Here is a 22,595-nt window from a genome sequence, read left to right as displayed (position 1 = left end):
TGAGAGAAGGGGGGAAAGAAAGTGTGTGCTGTTGCTGTGGAAACAGAGCACAGAACTACTGCTAATAGAGCACGGAGCCCTGGGCGGATGGAGCAGGTTGCGGARCAGGCACTGGAACCTGCTCCGGCAGCGAGTGGCGCTGGGAGCGGCAGATGTCTTCATCCCTGCCCGGATTTCCCGGGATCTGGGTCAGCTTTTCCAAAGGGAGCCTGGGCCTCTCTGCACGTGGTGAGACAAGGGGTCTTTGCTGGCGAGAAGAGCGGCCACCCCCGAAGGCCCCGAGCTGGGAGGAGGAATTGCCGAGCTTGCTGGAATGCCTGGTGTGTTTATTATTAATACAGAATCCTGGGCGTGGACTTTAAGAGGGAACCAAGAGTTTGGGGACTGTATTCGGAAGTGATCTTAGGAATGGTAAAGGAGAAAATGAACCTGTAATCCTGTAGGCTCCTCATGCCCTGTTGGATGCAGGGGAATAAACAGAACATAAACATATCATTAAAACCTGCATGATAATTAACACACAGCAATGGCTGAATTAAGACCAAGAGGCAAGCTCAACATCAGACTGTTGTAGCTTTTGAGTGGCTTTAAAATAATTTTTGTGCCTAAATCTGTTGTTTTGCTTTTCTCCATTCCTTCTGAGCTCCCTGAACTGTATAACCTGTTCATAACCCTGGACTGCGTAAACTACAAGAGCTGATGCAAGAGTCTAATACAAACACGTCAGAGAGGACAGTGGTTAAAAGCAGCTATAAAGACAACATCACATACAAAAAACAGGCTCCTGGATTGTCAGGAAAAAACGGTTACCAAGTGCCAACAAGTAAACATTATAGAGTTCCTCCTGCTACCCAAGATCAGATGAAGCCAGCAACTATGTGATGCTCTAATACTGATTTTGACAGGACGTTCTACACATTAGATGGAGGCGTCAGCACATCAGAAATTTGTTTAACTGCCCATTCCCCCAATTCTCAATCCTCCGCCCTTCTCTCATCCCCACAAAACGTCTCATATTAAAAGAAAGTAGCCACTGGCAAGCTGGAAGAATGACTTACTTTACAAGGGTGTTGTGAAGCTTAATTCGTGTTTGTAAAGCCCTTTGTATTGCGCCTTTCATCTGCTGTGGGAACCTCACAGTATTATCAATAAGGTCTTTTCTACAGTAGAAAGGCTTTGCTAAAATAGCTATATTAGCAAATCTGCCCAGCAGAGATGTGGCTTACACAGGGGAAAAGAACATCTTTTGCCAGAACAGCTAGTACCAGTTGCTGCTAGAAGAAAAGCTCTGCTGGCAGGAGCACATTTTTGGCGGTACCTGGCTGCATGAGGCCTAGGGGAACCGCGAGGGAGGGAGGTTTCTGCAGGACCTTAACAACACACAGCGACGCTGCCAAGGCCTGGGAGGGAGCTCAGGCCTACGTGTTCGGGGGGCTGCAGGTGAAAGACGTGCACTTACTGCTCCCACAAAACCCACTTTCTGCATTCGTTTATTTACGTGAATTAGCTAGAAGTAAGGGTCCTCTGACAAGGGAGATTACCTTAGCAGCAAGGAGATTTGACTTCTTTTTTTATTATTTTTTGAAAATTTTTGTTGTTGCTATTGTTCCTTTACAAAACAAGGTGTAAAGGGAACAAGAACTAAAATAAAGCCTTGGTCATGTATATTCTGCCAAACAGAAAAGGGCATAGTGTTAATGGCATTAGAATTAATGTTTAGATACGATTCATACTGCTTTGAAGAACATGGACTATGGTATAGGAAAGCACTTCATGTGATAGAAAGGAGTCATTTTTTACCTGTACAACTATTTTCTATCAAAACTCCCTATTTTCTCATTCAAATTTTAAAAAATGCCAGGTACCCAGTTGCTGTTTATCTCCTAGCAAAGGTGCAGAGGTGCCACCACATCAGGCTCCCACGTAACTACATGCCCTTTTCGGTAGATGGGTTTAGTCTTAGTCTGAGCTTTTTAGGTTGTCTGCAGGTACCAGCAATGGAGCATCTGTGTTTTGCCTTTGCATTTTTCTGCATCTTTCTGGAACTCTCCTCCAAATCTTATCAGCTAAGGGCTTGTTTACAGAGGGAAATGAAGAGCATCTGTCTCACATCTCTGGAAAGCTTTTCTTAAGTATTTTTCTACCTGTATTTAATCGAGAAGGGAGTCTCTCCACATCACCTACTGTATCAAAGAGTATTCCAACACTCATGGCACCAAACCCATGCAATGCAGTGCAAGTGCTACGACAGAACCATATTTCAAACCCGTGGCACGTCACAAATTACCTAAATATTTTTCCACAAACTGATTCAGGTGAGGCACGCTTGAATCGGGACTGCAGTTCAAAATCCAAAGACAGAACTTGCCTGAGAAAGGAAAATAAATCATTTAGCAACGTTCAAACTACCTTTTCCACATGAAAGAAGGTTTCATTACCACAATTTAAGCACACATATTCTGTTGCTTTCCACTGAAAGGTAAAGCTAAATCTGCTTTGAAGTGCAACTAAACATGAAACCACATCTTCTCTGTTACAGGGCGAATTAGAAAGACTAGCTACCTAAATCAATCAGTAAGGTAATATTTACCAAAATATCACTGCAGAATCCAGAGCCCACATATCAGAACTGTGCAATACGTTGTTTYGTTACAGCTAAGAATTATTCATGGGACATCTCAAACTATAAGCAAAAAAAAGCCACRTACTAATTTATAATCGTTCCACATTCTCAGCAACCTCTGCTCACTCACTACGAGCCACTCTCTATCCAGCACGGAGAGCAGCACTGGCCTAAAACAGACTTGTCAGTGCCGGGCTAGGGTTAAAACAACAGGGTTCAAATGAAGGCTAAAATACATGAAATATTTTCCACATTAGCTAAGCCACAGACCAATATGAAGCACTAAAAGGCTAAGCATTCTTGCATCCTGTTAAGCAGCACTTTCTTTTCATGACAGCATTAAATAGGGCTGGATCAGGTTTCCTTTTCCCACTAGCAGCCATTCTGCATGTAAGCAGCTGCTCCTAATCAATGAATTGGATATTAACACGTTATATCATGTGCAGATTTATGACACGGCACTACATCTCTGCCAGAGACCTATATATACAATCTGCTCTATGTACAGAGCTTAAGAGCCACGTCCCACCCTGCACAGCCTCCCACAACGTGTGCAGGATCCCCGAGGACGGAGTGTGGCCAGTAGACACATCTACCTGCAAAGGCTCCTTCCTGCCTCCTGGCTACGCAGCAGGAAAAACAAGCCTCAGGCAGGCTACACTGCCTGTGTTTTTTCCTGTCTCAGTCGCTCCTTTTCTTCCTCTTTGTCCTCTCCCAGTTATCACCTTGTTTTCAGCTTCTGTTCACGCACACCTCCATTCCTTCCCCGCAAACGAAGCTGGCAGATGTGCTCTGGGTGCCCTGGGTGCTGCCTGCGCAGCACTGCTCCCTTCCCGAGCGTTCCCTCAAGGAAGGAGGGATCACTGGGAGCAGAGGTCTTGGAACAAGCACACAGAGGAGGAGGAGGAGGCCAGGCTTCCAGGGGAAGGTCACCTACTCTGAAATGCCCCTCCATCACTGCCAAAGATATCTCACATTTATCACTCTCAAGTTCAAGTACACTTCAAGGCCAGCTTGGTTTCTGCCACTTCTCCTTGGGAGGAAAGCTCTGCTTGAGGCTTTCTTCCTCTTAGCTTATGAAGTTACATTACTGCCCCAGGGTTTCTGCAAGGTAGAAATGGAATTTGCAGGGTACAAGTGGCAGTTACATGGTGCTATCAGCTGCAGTGTCCTACACTGAAGCATGAAACAGCCAACACAGGAGAAATGCACCATTGAATGACAAGAAGTCAGCTCTGCTCAACACCAACACAGGCAGCGCCGCACAAGGCAGGAAGGCTGAAGCTGGGCAGGCACTGGGACTGGAGTATTATCAAAATACAGAATTTCTTGTATTTTAAATAGTGTTTAACAAGTCAACCATAGGCACACATACACACAAACCTGCAGTACAAAAAAACAACAAATAGAAAAAGCAAAACTCTGAAGCAGAAATCAATCAGCAAGGCTAGGATCTGTCTGTGTGCACTGTTTCTTTGAAGGTGAAACACAGGCTTCAAATGCAGCAGCTATTTCAAAATTCCCATCTTYCAGTATATATCAAGGCAGCAGATCAGGCTGCTTACGCACAAGGCATCTAAGACAAAGTACTAGCCCTCACTGAAGAAAATACAGATCCAGCGTTCTGAGTATAAATTGCTTTGTGGTCTCCAAAAAGCACCACTGAAACTCCAGTTTACCCTAATACACTAAAAACAATATACTTGGGTATATTTTTTATTGTTCCTTTCATAAAGGAAAAAAAAAAAATCACTTTYGAGCAGAAAATGGGCCTGGAAATGTTACCCTAGGACTGAACRTGGAAGATACTTTAAATGAAGGCGTCTCCTCCAGAGAAATCCCTAGGAAGACTTCCTGGAAGCAGCTGTGGGCTCCGGAGCATATGTCAGAGATAGCATCTCACAGGGAAAGCAGGAGTGGGACCTCCAAGTCAGCAGACAACCCCACTGCATGGAAAGCTGTAATGTGATCTTATAGCAGCTGATCTGAATTGATTTTGGAGTCCAAAGATTTGAAGAAGTGAAGGAAAAAAATTAGTGCTGGGTAAATTTCATCTCATCACCTGAATGCCTCTCTTGTCTTGTTGGTCGTGCTGAAGTTTGCTTTGCCATTGTTTGCATCTTTCCTTTTCAAATAGCCTCCTGCAGCTCCAAGCTAAAGATCTTCTGGAGCTTCTAAGCGACAGCTGCAGTATCTTAGCCATCTGTTTAATTTATATTTGCTAATGCAGCTCCTGCTGTTTTCAACTGACAGTTTTTTCCTCTCTTATTACCCCCACACGGGAAATCAYTGCACTTGCCAAAGTTTCTCTCTAGTCTCAGATGTCAGACCAAGTCTGGAGACAAAAGGTGATGAATGAGGCTCCCGGGCACCTCCTTTCTGCTTTATTAAAATTATGAAAATTCGTCAGGGACGGGGGTTATGTTCTTTCTTTGAAGAACAATTATGAACAAAAAGGMAGGAGGGACTACAGAAACAAAAAAGGAGATAGGAAAGGGGAAACCAACCCTCTGCTCTCAGCACAGCCCCAATCTGTGGGGAGGTCAAGGCTCTCCCAGACCCYTTCTCAGGACTAGAATATTCCATTCCCTACCCATTTCCTAAAGCTGTGATTCAATCCCTTCACTCACCTGTGCCCACCTACCACAAGCTGAGGGTCTGGCTCACTACCCACTCTCCTTCACTCCTTGCAAGCCACCTGCCTGCTGCTTTTGCTGCTTTTTCTGGAGCACACCAGAGCTTGGATGCATCCATGACTCCTTGGGAAATGGTGGAGCACCAAACCCAGATCTTGCAGTGCTTAATGTGCTTAAAACTTCAAACTTTAACACAGATACCCCTGTCCTGTTAAAGCTCATGGCAGCTGAAAGGCACTGAGTTTGACCATGCCTGTCTCAGGAGATGGAGCGTAACAAGCCAACATCACCGTCCAGCACCGGCTAGCCCCAAGCCAACAACAGGGAATATAAATACTGAGAAAATGAATACCGAGGGGAAAAAGTCATTTGAAGCAGAATAAAACCATAAAAGTCTGAAAATTCATCACTACTCAGCTTTACGTGATAACTTGTACTTTATGGTGTTTCGTAAGTAGCAAGATTGAGAAAGTGAAGAGCATTTACGTCTAATAACACAGCAATAGATTACTCTCCTCAGCTGCAAAAGATCTCTTCTTTTTATGCCTTTCACCAACATATCAAACCAAGACCTCAYGAAAGGGCGTTTTTCTCCCACCATCCTTACCTACCCTGCTACCCAGAGGCCAAAAATACCATTTATATCAATTTCCTTCTTACCTCAAAACACGTAAGTACAGTCTGAAGAAGAGCTCTGTTGTATTAGATGCAAATTCAGTAAGAACACCAGGAACCTGGGGAGAGAGAAGATTGTATAAATACATATATCTGACTSTTTAAGGCACCAAAATATTCCAAATTGGAAACATCTGCTGCTAGAGGTCTCTGATCCACTTGTGGTTCCATAAAGTATTGCAGATTTCCTTCAGGAAATGAAAATAAACTGGCCCTGGTCCTGGTTCTCCGACTTGAGGACAGGGCTGCCCACCTGTGAGCGCCCCAGGGGACGGCACCGGGGCCTTCCCCAAACYGCCAGCCAGGAACACAAGCAACTGCATGGCTAGAAATGACCCCAAATTGCAAACGAAAGAAAAACATTAAAAGAAACTACGAGTTAGGCACAAAGAACTTCTTTTTTCAGACATATTCATTTGCTTTCCTTCTTTGCCTTTGTGACAGTAAGAATTAAGAATTACTGTCACATCGACGAGCCTGTGATCACAAGGTCCAGAGGAAAACAGCCTCCATCACCCCTGCTGCTCGCTCCGYTAGGCATCGCTGCGATGTCAGAAAGGCTGGATCCAGGATTGGGAAGCCCCTGTGGTTCCCACTGAAGGAAGGAAGCCAGTGAGCAGCGAGCTCCTCCCCAAAGCAACCAAAACGTGTTTTGCACAAGAGGACTGGCTGCTCCTTAGAACCTTAGAACATAATAAATCTGACTGTGGAAAAAAACCAAAAATTTTCGGTAAAGAGACATGAGGTTTTACGACTAGGAAACAGGTTTAGTTTCTTCCCTCTCCACCACCACAGCCCAAGGGCTCAGACGTACTCTCCTGCCCCTCGGAAGTCATCACAGCAAATATTGGCTTTGCTCCCCCAGGGAGGCTGCCCCACACCTACCTCCCGCTTCCAGGCACACGGGCCTCCTGTTGTGCTGCTTTCTGCTTTTTGATAACAGAAGCTTATCCCAATACATGAGGTGACAAGAAATCCCTACGCTTTTTAGCAGGAATATGGTTGGTTTGTGTTTTCCACAAAATACTTCTGTCGTTCAACTATCTAAYACATACAAACCACACAGGCCCACAGAGTTTCCTAGGAAGGGAAAATAAAAATTGTTCCTTTGCTGTTTATACTGCAGAAATACACTTGGATGGACAGGAGAGCTGCCTCGAACCAAACGAGTTTGCTTTTGAGAAGAAAACCATCACTCAAGGGTAGATGAATTTTGCAGCTGAGCCTGGTACAAGATTATCTACCCTCTCAATCTTTTCCATAAATGCTGTGAATACGGAGCGTCCCAGGAGAGAACATCTGAACTAATCACTTTACTCCGAGCTTGGGCAGACACCACTCGATGCGGCCCTCAATCAAGCACTAATAAATTAAGTCAGCTCTCCATTAGCCAGCAGAGCGGGGATGGCAGTGCCCAGATAACGGGAAAAGCGACGGGGAGCAGGAGCTCCGGGGCTGGCGGGACCCCTGCCCAGCTCTGCACACTGCCCCAGGCTTAGGGCAGGCTTAGCTGGGTACAGAGCCAGAACTGGGCCAGCCCCGCAGGAAACCCCAGCCCACTAATCTCCCAAAACAGAAGGGACAGCGCCACAACCTGTTAGTGCAGAGCCGCTTATCTCTGCTGGGAAATTGCTATCAGCAGTTCCACGTTTTGCAAAGCAGAGCCCCAGCCCCAGCCTCTCCGCTGGAGACGCTGGGGGCTCGGGAAGGCCAAGCTCCAAGCCCAGCCCAGGGCCCCCGCTCTGGCGCGCGACACAGAGGCCCCGGCAGCTCTCGGGAAAGCCGCTGCCTCCGTCGCCTCGGCGCTGAGCCATCCAAATCGGCGCGCGCCGCCGCGGAGCCCGCGGTTCCTGCAAGAGCATCTTCCAGCSCCAATAACCCCACCATGGAAAACAGTGTCAGTTGGAACAATTAAGGGGCAGAAAGGCCCGTTTTGGCACCTACAAACTAGCTCAGAAGTCAAAAATCAACCTATTTTGATTCTGAAGGCTATCTGCAACATCTCCCATACAGRATCGGAAACCCTTCCCAAGCACTCCCCAAGAGCCGCTTCTGCCAAGAACATACAGCTGGCATTGGGAAGGAAGCTGCATTTGGATCTCTCTGCTGCCCAGCACAGACAAGMAACATGCCTGCTTAGTTAGGGCTGCCCAGCCAGATAAAGCATTTCAAAGATGCAAAGCATGACAGATACCTGAGCCCTAACTCTCAACTCCAGTGARGGAGGGGACAGGTATCTGTCCCAAAAAGGCTAATTCTGGTTCACTTTGAACACAGAGGCAATGGCGTCCAACAAATTCCAGGRAATTTTGCTTATGTTACCTGTTAGAAAACCAAGTCTTGCTGTTCATCTGCACTTTAGGTGCCTAGACTTAAAACGAAYAGGCAGATGCAGCTGCTCACAGCTGATAAGGCCCCCTGCTAGTGGCATCTATTTATATCCGTGATCCAGCATAACAAATCCATGCACTCTAAACAACTACTAGATAAAATATGGAAATGGAAAGAAGGGACTAGATGCCAAAGCCACCTCTTTCAGTGTATAAAACACTTTCCCCATAAGTAAAGGATCAATKCCAGGGTGAAGGTAATAAAAGACAGCACCGGCCCCCCAGCCCAGCCGGGACCCCCAGCGTACGGAGACGTTCACAGCGTGCAGCTCCACGTGCTGTGTGACACTGAGATACCTGACCTAGAAGAGGCTGCAACTTCTGCTYCTCAGCTGCAGCGCAGCGTTAAGTAACTCTCAGTAAAGATCAGGACTGTATTATAGGGCCGAGAGCATCAGGGCGAAATTTCACAACCAGCATAAGCCAGTGGGAACGGCTATCACCCAAATACGTGCTCCCATAGCCTTGGCTGGTCCCAGCACGCTGAGCCCAGTAAGAACTAATACAGCCCCAAGTGACRATCAGCCGCTGAGGTTTCTGAGCTGACGCAGCTCACCCTGTGGGCTGCTTGGCTGCAGAAGGCAAAACAAGGCAGAAATGCCACCCCTGTGAGGGCAACACTGACCGTGCAGGAGGAGCATGGGCTGAGCTCACCTTTCACAAGGCAGTATCTCCATTGTACAGACTGAAGGTGAAGGCCAGAGACAGAAGCTGGTCACACGCAGAATGTCCCATTAGGTCACACTCTCCCAAAGCTACTTGTTTCTTCAGAAAATTCTGGGTTTGGACATGCATTTAATCAACCTTCAGTCAATATGAATACTGTGTGTCTATGTTATCCAAGGGCTGGTGCWATCTTAAAGCTGAAGAATCACTATGCTCTTGGGGTTACCAGTTACTTCTTTCCAGACTTTTCAACTGCAAAATGCTAATAAACTTTGAYGGCATTTTCGGAGTGAAAACCCTGAACCAATGTGAAACACAAGCAATATTTCCAAAAGTTCTCTCTAGTTAGCTTCCCTGGTCTTATTACCATGTCCCTCTGCTATCAAGGAAGGTTAAGCTTTATTTAAGATAGAAGCAAATACTACTCTCAGATACCCCTTGCTCTACTGCTCTTATCCTTCCTCGCACAGAATAAAATCCAAGTATCACAGCTGGAAGAGAGCAATACACAGCCAAAAAAATGATAAACGGATTGGGGAGCRGGAGCAAAGCAGCAGGAAGTGCTGGTATCAACTGCAGCAGCTCTGGAATGAGACTAAAGGAGAGGATTTCACAGTGACACATCTGAGCTGGCCAGAAGCTGCCTTTGAGGCACACATTGCACCGCTCCACATGATTACAAGGAGCAGCCCTCTAGTTGCACCCAAATTCGGCTCTGTCCCACACTGCTGCTGCTCCCGGCCTTCAGGGGAAGCTGACATCAAACAGCTACTTGGGAATACAAGGCTAAAGGGAAAGCTAATTACGTTAAAGAGATTAATTCCACTTCTTGTCGTGCTTCCTGTGCTGTATTTTGTTTTGCAGCTTCTCATTTTGATTTTGTGTTCTAGATTTGGGTGATGGCAAGCCTACAGCAACTTCAGTTGCTATGCATAATGTAAAATAAATTGATAAACAGCCTCCGGTCTGCGAATCCTACGCTCCACATACGCAGACAATGCACACATCAATACTATATGCATGAGGTTTGGCACAAAAATTCATGCAGAAAATTAGTCTCAGGCCCTCCCACGGCAATTTTCAGTATGAAGCATGCCAGATGCAACGGAGCGACCGTGATAGGGCTTACATACGAAAGCAAACGTGGAGCACCTGAGATTGCCAAGCCATTTAACCAGACACTGACACTTCTTGCACTCAGGCACTCACAGTCACTCAGGGGTCAGTAATATYGAGCGGAGCAGTGACAGAGCACACCCGAGTCTTTGAGCTGGAGCCACGTGGCTCTAGGGCAGCAGCTCTGCCAGGTGGGATGCACGAGCTCCTGGAGCACTGACCTAGCACGCAGAGCCTGCCGGCTCCCCTGGAAATTGTCCTTYCACAACGACTCTTATCAATGCTCCAGACAACAGCTTAGACACATTAAAYCATAATCTTTAATATTTTAACTGTAGACATGGCCTCTCACTGCTCACACACTCAGGGCATTGATTTTATTGTATACCTATAATTCAGCTTATATTTTACAGAGGGCAAAAGAAGAGAGATTCCAGTAAACGGCACTTGAGATAAGAGAAAGAGCAGCCAGGAGTCCAATGTTCCTCTGCAGAGAGGCCAGGACAGGTAGGAAAGCAAAAACCAAACTAGTTTTCTGGATGCTAAGGTTCTAGGGATAACTTGCAAAGCACAAYTCAGCAAAGAGCCGTTTTCCCGAATCCGTGGCCGGGCAGATCCAGGGTCCTGCTCAGCTCCCAGCCATTCCCCATGGCAGGGACTGGACAAAACCTCATCYTTGCCCACAGCTCGGGCTCAGCGACGAGGCGGGATGAGGTGAGGACCCTGGTGCCGTGCCCGGGCAAGCGCTGCACAGAAACACGGGCGCTGCTCCCTAAGCCAGAGGGGAAACAAGACACACACAGAGCCACGTGAACAGCAGCCAGGAGGCTTCGGGGCCGGGGAGGACAGTTCTGAGCGTGGCTTTGGGYCCAGGTGACGGGGCAGCCTCTTTTTCGGGCTGCTGTTGGGGTGAGAAAGGAAAAGGAAGAGATGATGGTAGCAAAACCATCAAAACCATCAAAATTAAAAAAAAACAAGCACAGCAGGGAAGGATTTCAGGGAAGAGCCAACAGACATAGGGGAGAGATAAGTGGTAGAGGGAAAGAGGGCAGACAGATAYGAGCCCCAGGTTAGGCTGGAAAGGTACTGAAAATAAACTGTGCATACTCTAATTTTCATTCGAGACAACTGGAGTGAAAAGGGAATAAAAGAAAGCAAATCAGGGAAATAAAAAGAATAACCATGTGAAGAGCAATCAAATTATCCAGAAAATTCTCCATAATGAATCATTTGATCAATATTTTTCTGCCAAATTCTCAAGTCTTGTACATGATCGAGCACTATTTGTCAAGACATTATTTGACAGCTACCAAGAAAGGTAGAATAATACATTTGACAAATTTATTTTACTTCTGTTCAAACTAGCTCAAGCGTTAATTGGGATGCTATTTAAACATATTAAACAAAGAGTTAATCGGCATCGGTTTCAAGGGCTTAATGCAGAATTCTGCAATGCAGGATGACTCCCTTTCCGTCGAGCACAGCAGGCATGTCAGKAACGTGGTCTTCAGCCTCCCTGGCTGCTGGATACAGCCTCATCTGCTGCTATTCCTCTTACTGCAACTTCTCGTTCACAAACGTGCGTGTGCCATTAATTCCTGCGCTCAGAGATGCTGCAGACCTGGGCAWGAGGGACTGCCCATATCCAAGGCAACAGTGCTACGTTACAGACCCCCTCATGATCCACGGTGCTTTACTGCACAAGACACTGTGAAAGAGTCCAACAGGTTCACAGATACAGAAGTGCTGACTGACTCGAGTGCAAGAAAACACCACTGTTGCTTTGGCATTCTCTCATTTTGCTGGGTTTTCAAATCTGGCATATTAAGATTCAGGYGAAGGATTTCAGAAAAAAATAGAGATTCAGAAAGCTGGGGTTTGAATAAATAGTTGATGCAGAACAAATTTTGGTGCTTATGCTTGGTTTCTAGCATTTATATTTTATAGAGTATATAGGATAAATAGATTTTACAGAATTGTCACCATCTGTGATTCACTCAGAAAACATGAGAACAGACTATTTAACCAAAACTTAGGCCCAAAGGTGACTCTTTGGGATGCCCACGGTGTTCATGGCATTCTAACTCTTTAGAAACATCTAGGCAGTGGCACACTAGTCATTCATGGCAGCAAGAATCAACCTACAGAATAGCAGAMAAATACTGCAAAAGACCCACATGAACCAGGCAGGACTCCTGGCTTAGAGCAGCCACTACTCTAGTGGCAGCTTCYGAAATCACGAGATATTTCTGGGTATGACAAGGATATAAGTCACCTTTGGTGACCAGCAGCAGTAACCACAGCATATTTGGGCACATCTAGGAAGCCACAAGTAGCCTAAGCGCCAGCCTGAATCTGAAGTGAGAGGGGGGTTATTTTTTTCCCATTAATAATTAAACCGAAGAGCAGATGGAAGGAAGCTGAGAAGCTCCCAGAAGTGTGCAGTCTATACTAATACTACTACTAAAGGGGGGAAAAAATCCCAATTCTCATCAGGGAAAAGGAAGACAGAAAAGGTCAGTCTTGGCAGAGGCAAAATAAGGAAGTATTTCAGAGAACAAACTGAATTTAAATCTACCCATGTTGAAACCTGGAAGATCTCTTTTTCCCCAGGAACTGAAACCTGTCAGGAATACCTGCTAAAACTCTTAAGATCTCTAATATTAGCACCACAAACCTGCCAGGGTGGGAGAGAAGGACTGGGGATTTCATTCTGCAAGCTCACAAGTAGCTAGGAGTGTCTCCCTCTCCATACGGAGGGCAGCATCTAAATCAAAACAAGAAGAGGATAAAGGAAGAGCTGCACAGCTCAGGCCTTGATGCTGATGCAGCTTCAGCAACCTTGAAATCCCCACGTCAAGACAGATGCTCACGCCGGCCCCRTCCCTCAGGAATGGAGACAGGCAGCCGAGCAGCTTAGGAAGCTAATCCCAAACTACAGTATCCTTTTGCGTCCCAAAGGACTTCTCCTTTTCTTCCTTACCATGGCCCTTTTTCTCAATTCCATCTGACATGGGTGACATAATTAGCGCAAAAATAAGCTGCTCCAGATGCCCATTTTTGAAAATCTTCCCCCACCCACCCTGGTTCCACAGTTAACTGGTTTTAAACCAGAAAAATCTGCAAAACTCRCATATTATTTCACATCACTAAAAAAATCCCAAGTAATAAAGGATCCACAAAATGTGCATCCCCTTAGGGAATGCCCACAGAGACTTCAAGACAGAAATGGAATGACCTTAACAACTAAAGAACCAGGATGCTATATTCATGCATGTGTAATACATGTGTATTATTTCATATGCATATGTATAGCCATACATTTTTCATATGCATATGTAATATATTATTTCATGTGCATCTRTACACACACGCTGAGCTGCAAACAGCATTTGGCCATGGCTGGCACCCAGCAGCCTCCCAGCAGGAAAGCTCCAGCAGGGAGACAAGAAGCCAGCAAGGAAYAGGACATGCAGCATCAATGAAAAGCGAATTCTTCACAGGTTAAGGCAGATGCAAAAGCTGCTGGTGGGAGCGTGGAGGGATGTATTTATTTCCTGAGTTCAGGAACAAATAGAAGGCTATTAATATCTCAGAGTGGAAATATTTCGGTCCAATGTTTTGAAAAGATGTACTGAAAGAAAGACTCGGCAATCACTCCTCAAGCAAAACACAGCTGTTCCAAAGCACCCGAAGCAGATCTCCGCGTGCGACCTCAAACAAACGGGAATGCCACCTGCAGAAGCACCGCCGGTGCAATTCCCACACACCTTGAGCGCCGCTTCCAACCGCAGCACRGCAAAAAGGGGCAGCCTGCAACCTGCCCCACCAGACTGGCAAAACTGCTGGATTCTTTTCTGCCCTCGCTAAGAAAAAAAAAAACCCACAACCTCTGTAATCTATAAATGAAGATGCATAAAAGAAAGATTTTTTTCTGAAAAGAAACTTATGAATCATATGGTTGACTAATATTTAGCTGATAAAGATCAAGAAAATAAAAAAGGCAGGAATGCTGTGAAAACAGCAAGTAGCTGAAGTACTGGTATAAGGGCGTTAGCAAAGAAACTCCCCAAACATTTTCTTCTCCCTGATAATACTTGTTTATGGAATGTTCTAATTGGAAAAAGCCTGAATTTAAACTCTAAAGTCATAACCATCACTAGCTCTTACTMCCAGAAGATCACATACCTTGAAAGCAAGGCCAGGTACAGGCGTCTCCCAAGCACTAGGACAGCAGTCATCAATCAAAACAGCCCCTACCACAAAAGCCAAGCTTAAGCCTTTCAGCATTAACTGAAAATTCTCCTGATTCCTTGCAAAGCTATAGATATCCTGCATCAACAGTACTACATCACAACACAATAACTATTTTCTGCATAATTTTACCATGCTATCATTTGTTTTTTTCTGCTCTACACTTCTCTTGCAGGCAGTATCCCCTTTCAATCTTGGGCCTGTTCAGTAAGATCCCGAATTCCACAAATTCGTTATTAGAAGACTCTTTATGGAGAAGCCTATTTGACACCATGCCAGTAGCACCACATATAAGTAACCAGCACTAACTGGGACTGCTACAGCCACACTGCAAACAGACTTTGCTGCTCAGCCAGCACTGCAGCGAGGAAACCCGGCAAGCCAGACGCCTGCCAAGAACCTCCGCTTTCCCTGTGGYGCAGCACTAGGACGAAGCCTAAAAGCAGTGCACGCAGGAGAAGCGGCCGGCCGGGGGCACGGGGGGTACCCGCTCAGCCCTTACCTCCCCCTCGCAGRGCAGGGTTACGGCATCCCTGGAAGGGCAGCCACACGCGGATCCCGTTCCGTAGGGAAGCGCGAGCAYGCACCCAAGTGAGCATTCCTGCCTCGCCGGCTTGAGGACACGGCTCTGCAAAGTCCTGGAGACCTTCTCACGGCTGCGGATCCCCTCCRCGGAGCTGAAAGAGCATCGCAGCAGGACACTGCCAGCCTCCCTTTCAGGCCCCTCTCTCTGACTGCCAGTCGCTGGCAAGTGAAATGTCAAGAACCAGGCAGGGGCGGTATTTGGAGAAGGAGGGATAAGAGATTCTCACCATCCATCAACCTCAAAACCTATTCAGCCGACAACTTGAATGGGACTGGCATTTCATTCTCCATGGTAACGGGAGATGGAAGGAGGATGGAAAAAGAGAGAGGGAGAGGGCAAACCCTGSAAAAGGGATGCCGAGGATGCAGGCAGAGCTATAAACTTTGCAACCGCCTTCTTGCTTTGCTTGTAGCAGAGGGCAGAGCACAGGGACGGGCTGTGGCCTCTCCTCCACGGAGCCCTGAATTGGAGCACAGAGGTTGCTCCATCAAATCCATCAAAATTCAAYAGCACCTTCGCCAAGCTCAGGGGAGCCCCGGGTAATTCAGTGCTTGTTAACATTCCAGGGCTGGGCATTTTACTAAGTGTTTTTTTCTTTTAATGCTATTTTACATTCATAACTTGAGCTGTCACCACCAGCACACGCACAACAGGGAACTTGCATTCAGATTCATGCACGTTTGTGTCCGAGCCGGCCCCATGCAGCTCCTGAAATCGTCTCGAGCTCAAACACTTACGCAGAACGTCCAAACAGAGGGTGCACGTCTTCTTTGGTGTTCCTATTTGAATTCCCAACATTTAGCTCTCAGATTCTTAAGCCAGATTTTATCTATCACATCCTACCTTCTGCAAAAGCACCTTCTGTGATTTTGTACAGCTTGGAAATGGATGGTGGATAAATGTGCTTGGCTGCTGGGTCTCAGGGTTTATCAGCATGCCACAAGGGTTCTGATGACACAATTAGTAAATAAAAATCTTGTATAAGAATCTGAAAGACAAACRTTCAAAATTCTCACCTATCCAAGAAAATATGTTCAATTTTCTGCTCTGTCTTCCAGGACTCAGGATCTTGGAACAACGAGATGAGATTGTTTGATTCTCCCTCTCCCAGTCACACCCAGCCAGCGGAACTGGGAGTGACAAAGACCACTTGAAAGATGTCACTCTCCTACAAAACTAAACAAGCAAATAAACATCGTGAAATATATCCACACAATCAGATGGATTTGATTGCTTTCCCTTACTCTTGAAGCTACTTCAGAATTCTAGGGAGATGTTTCCATGCTTATTTTAAAATATATTCAAATGTGCACTAAGATGAGGCTATTTAAAATAAAAATCTTTCTTTTAAATAGAAAAAAAAATGGTACTTCATTATTTTGCTTTGTTAGGGCAGTACAAAAAAGGAAAGGAGATATTTTTGCCACATCTCATCACAAAACAGGATCATCTTCTCWGTACTTGCTGTTCACGGAGTTTCACCTTGATCCCCTTGAAGGTTTGAAAGCATTATTGTTTATCTGTAGCTTAAGGAAGGGATTTTCTTTCTCTCTGAAGTTGATTCTAGTGTACTTCAAAGGCTTGCCACCTACTAATATCATCCCCTCGTAGCCCTGTGATCCCAAAGCTGCGCCAACRGAATGGGAGAGCTCTCCCAAATCCTTTCCAGCAGCACGCTGCAGGCGAGGGGACGATGCTGCCCACGTCTCCRATCCTCAGCAATGTGCCGGAGAGCATCCCGAGAGCACGGAGCCACGCCAGCCACCCCGGCCCCCGTGCAGCTTCCTGCAGCCCCAGGAACGGGACGGGGAACCCACCAGCCCGTGGCTCCCGTGGGAAGAAGCCTGGGTTGAACAGCCCGACCAGCATCGCAAGGGCGCCCATGGAGAGGTGCTTGAGCATGGGGARATGGGGCCCACATGGACCCCGATCTCATCCAGCTTCCTAAATGGGGCCYGGACAGTGAGCACCTGCTCGGCAAATAAATGGAATTTTGGTTGCCACCAATATTTTTTCTCTTTTTTTTTTTTTTGCCACCAAAAATTCCTTCCCCCCCGCCCCAATTAAAAATCCACTCTGAAAACCTTGTCAYGCCTGTCAAGAAAATTAACCAAATTAAGTGACTATACTCCAGCAGTACTATGATTCAGCAGCAGAATATTTTATTGTAACTATTCCCTGCAGTGCAAGTGAAACTGAGAGATTGGCAGCCATGCTCTGCATTAGGAAAAAAAAATGTATAGAAACTTGTGCTTAGTTTTAAGTGCCCACCCACCCCTCCAACATAGAGGTTGACACAGAATTTAGAGTATTTAAGAGAAGAAGTCTTAAGAGATGTTTTAATACACGGGGGAAATATCYCAGCCCCAGCCTGACTCACCCGACATGTTAAAGCAGTGGAAACCAGGCGCTCTCCTGCTTCGGAGCCGGAGGGCAAGAGGAGCTCGGTCGATGGGATGTGCCACACGCAAGGCGCTCGCAGAGGGTGGCACAGGGCCGCACACCAGCGGCCAACGCAGCTGAGGGCCGGCGCGGCCGCGGCCCCGGTGCAGCAGCCTGTCCCACAGCCACAGGCGGCACTGCTCCTGACACGCGTTCTGCTCCCAAGCGCCCTCTTATTTTGTGYAAGCCAGAACAAGTCGCAGAACAAATGCCACCAGAGAAGGAAAAATGACATTTATCAAGTCACTAAGACAAGTTTGGGAATTTCCACCCAAAGAACAGSAGTGGCTAAAATGAAAACCTCTGCAAGCTTCAGTATGTCTGAAGCTAGAAGTCCAATTCTGTTGTTTGTTTGTTTTTTACTTATGGGATTAAATAACATGCCTACCATTACAGTGAGCATTATGAAATACAACTTAGATTTTATCCGGTTGAAAAGCAGAAGTGTGAAAGAACAAGCAAAAAAGATAGATATGTGACTACACAGATTCAGAGAACAAAAGAATAAAAATGACTACACATGAGTCTTTCAACGCAAACATTAAAAATATCACTAGAAAGCATGAAGAAAAAAAATCCAAGAAATTCACATCTCAAAAAATCCAGAAGATTCCAGGTTTCTGGAAATCCAGAGCATCTTGATTTAATCCTGACAAACACGGTTCAAGCACCTCTGAGCTATTTTCAACAGAAGCCATTTCGAGGAAGAACAAATGTGGCTGGAGAGCACCCGCTGGCTTGTCCTGGTTACACAACATCTACGTCCCCAACAGAAGCACACGCTGTGCCACTGAATTAGCAGCCACTTGCCACTTCCCACCCCAGAGGAAGAGGAATGGACCCCGTGCACGCAATTTTATCACGGCATATTCCTCCAGTAATAAGCCAAATGATACTAAATCCGTAACTTGCTACTCTAAAGTGTGCCATAAAATTCAGTAAAACAGTATTTAATGAAAATCTCTTCCCTAAAACAAAAGAGCCACATTAGTTTATTAGCTCTGCCAAAAGGGTTTGCCTGAGTCTTAGAAGACTGAAATTTTAGAACCACTTTGGGTAAATATTTTTCTTTYTAATTAGTCAAACTGTTTTAAAAACTTTTCAGAAATTAGGAGCTCACATTTGATATCACTCATTAAATAATCTTTCTGTTACTTTAGAAAATAAATACTCAGCATCACACTGTTTCACAAGAGACGGGGAGGAGATGACTACAGGAATCCTAAGAGGTGGTTCAGCTAACACTACCTGTGCCACCACGCACACGGCCACAAGGACACCCACACTAGCACTAAATACAATGTCACRCCAAGAGGTGAAATCTGTCAACGGACCCCAGTGAAGGAAAAGCTTTTAGCAGACTTCTAAGGCTTGCTATGTTTTGAACTCATACCTTCACCGCCCAAGTGACATTTCAATCTCCATACAAGTAAATACACATTGCTCTAAATGGAAAAAGTTTACAAGGCGGACACGATTTGTTGTTTTCATTGAGCATAAATCAGACAGCTGCCCGTAAATGGAACCAGCAGCAACAGACGTAAGAGGGGTTTTGTTTTTTTTCTCCTGTGCAGATGTTTTCCCATGATTTAAGAAAAAGTACTGCTTCAAAAAATAAATCCATATTCAAATCTCCATGATAAACAGCTCCTACTAACAACAATAACTTATATTAACAACAACAGTGCGCAAAAAAAAAAACAACCCACCATCACTCGTTTATAAGGGAGATCTGCAAAGTTAAGGCTGCATGACATAAGAAATGATTTTATCTTGCAAGATAAGGACGTTAGATACAGRAATCACATGAAGGAAGTGTGTCTAAATTTCATAGCAAGAGTGAAGTATAAGTGATGCCCAACACAGCACTTAAGGCGAGGTCTATATTGCTGTAAACAACGTAAAAACAACAGCCATTCTGGAGCAGGGGGAAGTGGAGGAAACATCTTAAATCGCTCCTATTTCCCTCTAACACCTTGCCAGCTTAACCAACCTGCCTCTGAAGGAACAGTTCAGTTCATTCTGCGTCACTCTGCAAACAAGCAGATAGGATTTTGAGCTAATGGCACCACACGCTTCCGCCTTACTGCTAAAATTAACTGCTMCCACCATTTCTGTGCTGCTTTCTGTTCCTATATGGGATTCCAGCTGGTAAGAACAGCAGGGCTTCCTCTCCAGTGGGCAAAGGGGAAAACGCAATCAAACCCTTTCCAGCCCACCAGCAAACTGCCTGCACCACAATTCCAAAGACATCAAGGTAGCAACATACGGAAGAAGCACAAATTACATATTGTTTTTTCCCCATCTCCACTCCCGAGATATGAAAGGAACGGAAGCAGCAGCTGAGGCTCCGATGCAGAGGCGACCCGGAGGCCTCGGGCACTGAACTTCAGCAACTTGCAGGGCAGCAGGAGTTCCCAGCTGGCCGCTCCTCCTCCCCAGCGTAATAAGATGCAAGGTGAATTCAGCTTACAGCACAGTGCCATTTCGGGCTGGAAAGCACCAGAGAGGTGATTTAGCCACATGTTAAACTGGAGCCGGACGGGGGCAGCGCAGCAGCCTCGGCYCTGTCCGGGTACAGACCCAGCTGCTCTGCAATCGCAGCATTGGGGAGCAAAACTGCATTTCAAACGGTACAAACGCCTCAGGGGAAATGCTCTAACCATCCCGCTCTGTTGCAGAGAGGATTCAGATCGGACACTTGCATTTGCACCAAGTATCTCACTGACAAACACAGGTAATGTGATGTGTAGGAGATGGGGACAAAGCCTTGCTTCCCAGAAACCAAAACCAGCTAGCTGATTTTACCGGGGGAAAAAGAAAATAAAAAAAAAATTGGGAAGTCAAAGCTCTCACTAATGGCTTTTTTAAGTGTCTGATTTCTAATGCTAAAAAGCTTCCCGCACTTAGATTATGAACTGGGAAAGGGGAATTACAAGAGGTATATTATGCATATTGTCTCACAGGCACATTAACTTCTGCCTCTTCTGTGAATATAATTTGCAACTGAAGTTTTCAGCATTTCAAAATTTCATGATCTTTTAAAGCAGCAGTAAAGGAGACACGTTGCTGAAAGCGTCTCATATTTTCCAAACTGACCTTGTGTTCATCGCCTCCCCACACAAACAAATGCCAAAATATCAGACCCTTTCTTCTGTGCTGCTTTTTCTCTCCCACTCCCAAATATTCTGCGACAGCTTGGAAAAAACCCACTATATTCCCACTCGCTCAAGCCATTCCCCTGTAACGCAGTTAATCTTGAAAGCGCAGTCCTGTCACCTTCCTTTGCAGGTTTCTGCCACTGCCGTCACTATGGAAACAATCAGAGCATCAAATATGTCACTAGGCACGATTCATAAAATATGAGAGCACCAAAGGTAAAGACTCTGCACCAAAAAAAAACAAAAAACAAAAAACAAAAACCCAATTTGGACAAAATTAGCTTGTTAGCATGGAAACGGTGGTTTTAAAGGATTCCCAGCTTGCACAGATTCCAAGGGCACCGCTGGCCAAGGAGAGGGCTGCCAGAGCAGCATCACGTATGGAGTCACAGAGCCACAGCCGCAAGGATCTGCCAGGGCAGAGCCTTTAAATCACCCCCTTCTGCACCTCAAACACAGACACACAGGCGCGACAGAAAACTACCATGGCGCATCCTGGATGTCCCCAAAACATGACACCAGCACGATGTRATATTGCAAGAGGTAGAGAAAACGGCTTTTTATTCATTTATTTATTGACATGTAAAAACTGTTAAATTAAGGAAGGCCATCACAGGTTGCACTGCCTGTATCTTGATGGCATGTTCAGTCATCCTTCCCCTGTTTCTGCTCAGCATCTTCTCTCATTTCCACATCAGAAGCAAAGTCAGAGCCAATTACTCTTAAGCTGCTCAAGCAAACAACGATTTAAAAAAGAATCTTGGGGAAACATCAACCGCAGAGCTTGGCCGGGCAGCTCGAGCGCCGCGACGCCCGAGCAGAGCGCTTATTACCGCGGCGCATGTGGGCTCCTCCGGCCCTTCATGTGCAGCAGGAGCAGCTCCCCCACTCGCAGGGCCCGCCACATCCTTCACTTTGACACGCGGACTCAATTACCGCGCTGGGAACCTCCAGGGAACAAACACAGATTTCTTCAGACAACTCCCTCCTTGCCACACACGTTCTTTGTGCGCTGCTTTAGGAACTCGCTGCGCCGAATGTTTTGCCTTTCATCACCCCATTACTCTCTCTTTCTCTTCCCTAACTACAGAGCTGGGATGAACCCTCGGCAGGGTAGTGCTGTTCCGCGCTGATACCGGCTCAGATAGCGAGCTGCTTTCAGACCTCAAATTCCATTGCTGAGGTTAAGATGGAGAGCGTGAGAGGGAAGGTGGAACATTTGGGCTCAGGAGAAAAGGGAAAGGAAGGCAAGGGCCTCAGGGTGCTAGGAAAGGACAGGGACCTTGATGCAGCTCAAGTAGGGTGGGAAGGGGGCTTAAAATTAGGTCTGTTCTTTAATAGAGAGCCAAATGCCATTTCCTTAACAAGGGCAAGTGGAAAGCTCCAGGTGGGATTTCAGGGTGGGAGACAGACAGATCCTGCGTGCAGCCTTCAGCCTTGGCCCAGGTGCTCTGGCCCATCCGCTGCCTGTGGCACCGCGTGCCTGGAGAGGGTTCCTGCGCCTGGAGCATCCCCACGGCCCGGGAAGGAAACCCTCTGCAGGGCTCTCGACTCAAAAGGGGTTTTTTTTTGACTGGATATTCTATGGGGAGTTGAAAATTGGTCAGATTATTTTCTTTCTGCCACAGGACAGAACACTTTGGCAGGAGCTCAGGTACTCTACGACAAGATGCTCCTCCTGTCCTCTGACACATACGCTTTTGATTTCCCATTTCTAAAATACCAGATTACATGCTTTGACAGAAATTTCCCCTATTAGGCTGCAGGAGTCAGACTGAATAAATTTAGAAGGGAAGTGCAAGGAGAAAATGGCTGTGGGATTTGTGTTCTGCATTATCAACTTGGTAAGGAAGAACAAAAAGAAATTACATGTTACAGGACTGAGAGCAAAAGTAGGCCAGGAATTAACAGCAGCCYTCTGTGGGAGCTCTGCTTTCCCTTCCAACTATCTTCCAGGTATACAGGATAAATCCAAATACAGCTTCCCTGGTAGTTAATGGTGACTTTAGTTCCCAATATCAGGAAATTCAATGTTAGTAATGAAAT

The 22,595-nt window shown here is 46.1% G+C and overlaps 1 long non-coding RNA gene across 2 annotated transcripts in view; it reads right to left on the bottom strand.

Annotated features, from left to right (window-relative positions):
* LOC112951856 overlaps window positions 1-22,595 on the bottom strand; it is a 97,885-nt gene that overhangs the window by 43,646 nt on the left and 31,644 nt on the right. The window contains exons 3-4 of one of the 2 annotated variants that reach the window (XR_003250284.1): window positions 5,920-5,993; window positions 2,288-2,368 (exon numbers count right to left, since the gene is read on the bottom strand). This is a non-coding gene — a long non-coding RNA (uncharacterized LOC112951856). The remainder of the gene's footprint in view (window positions 1-2,287; window positions 2,369-5,919; window positions 5,994-22,595) is intronic. The other variant, XR_003250283.1, reaches the window with a different exon arrangement.

This window comes from Nothoprocta perdicaria, unplaced genomic scaffold (assembly GCF_003342845.1).
Source record: "Nothoprocta perdicaria isolate Ctin4 unplaced genomic scaffold, notPer1 scaffold_105, whole genome shotgun sequence".
Lineage (NCBI taxonomy): Eukaryota > Metazoa > Chordata > Aves > Tinamiformes > Tinamidae > Nothoprocta > Nothoprocta perdicaria.
The sequence above is the reverse complement of the archived record's forward strand: the minus strand, read 5'-3'. Positions and strand labels throughout refer to the sequence as shown.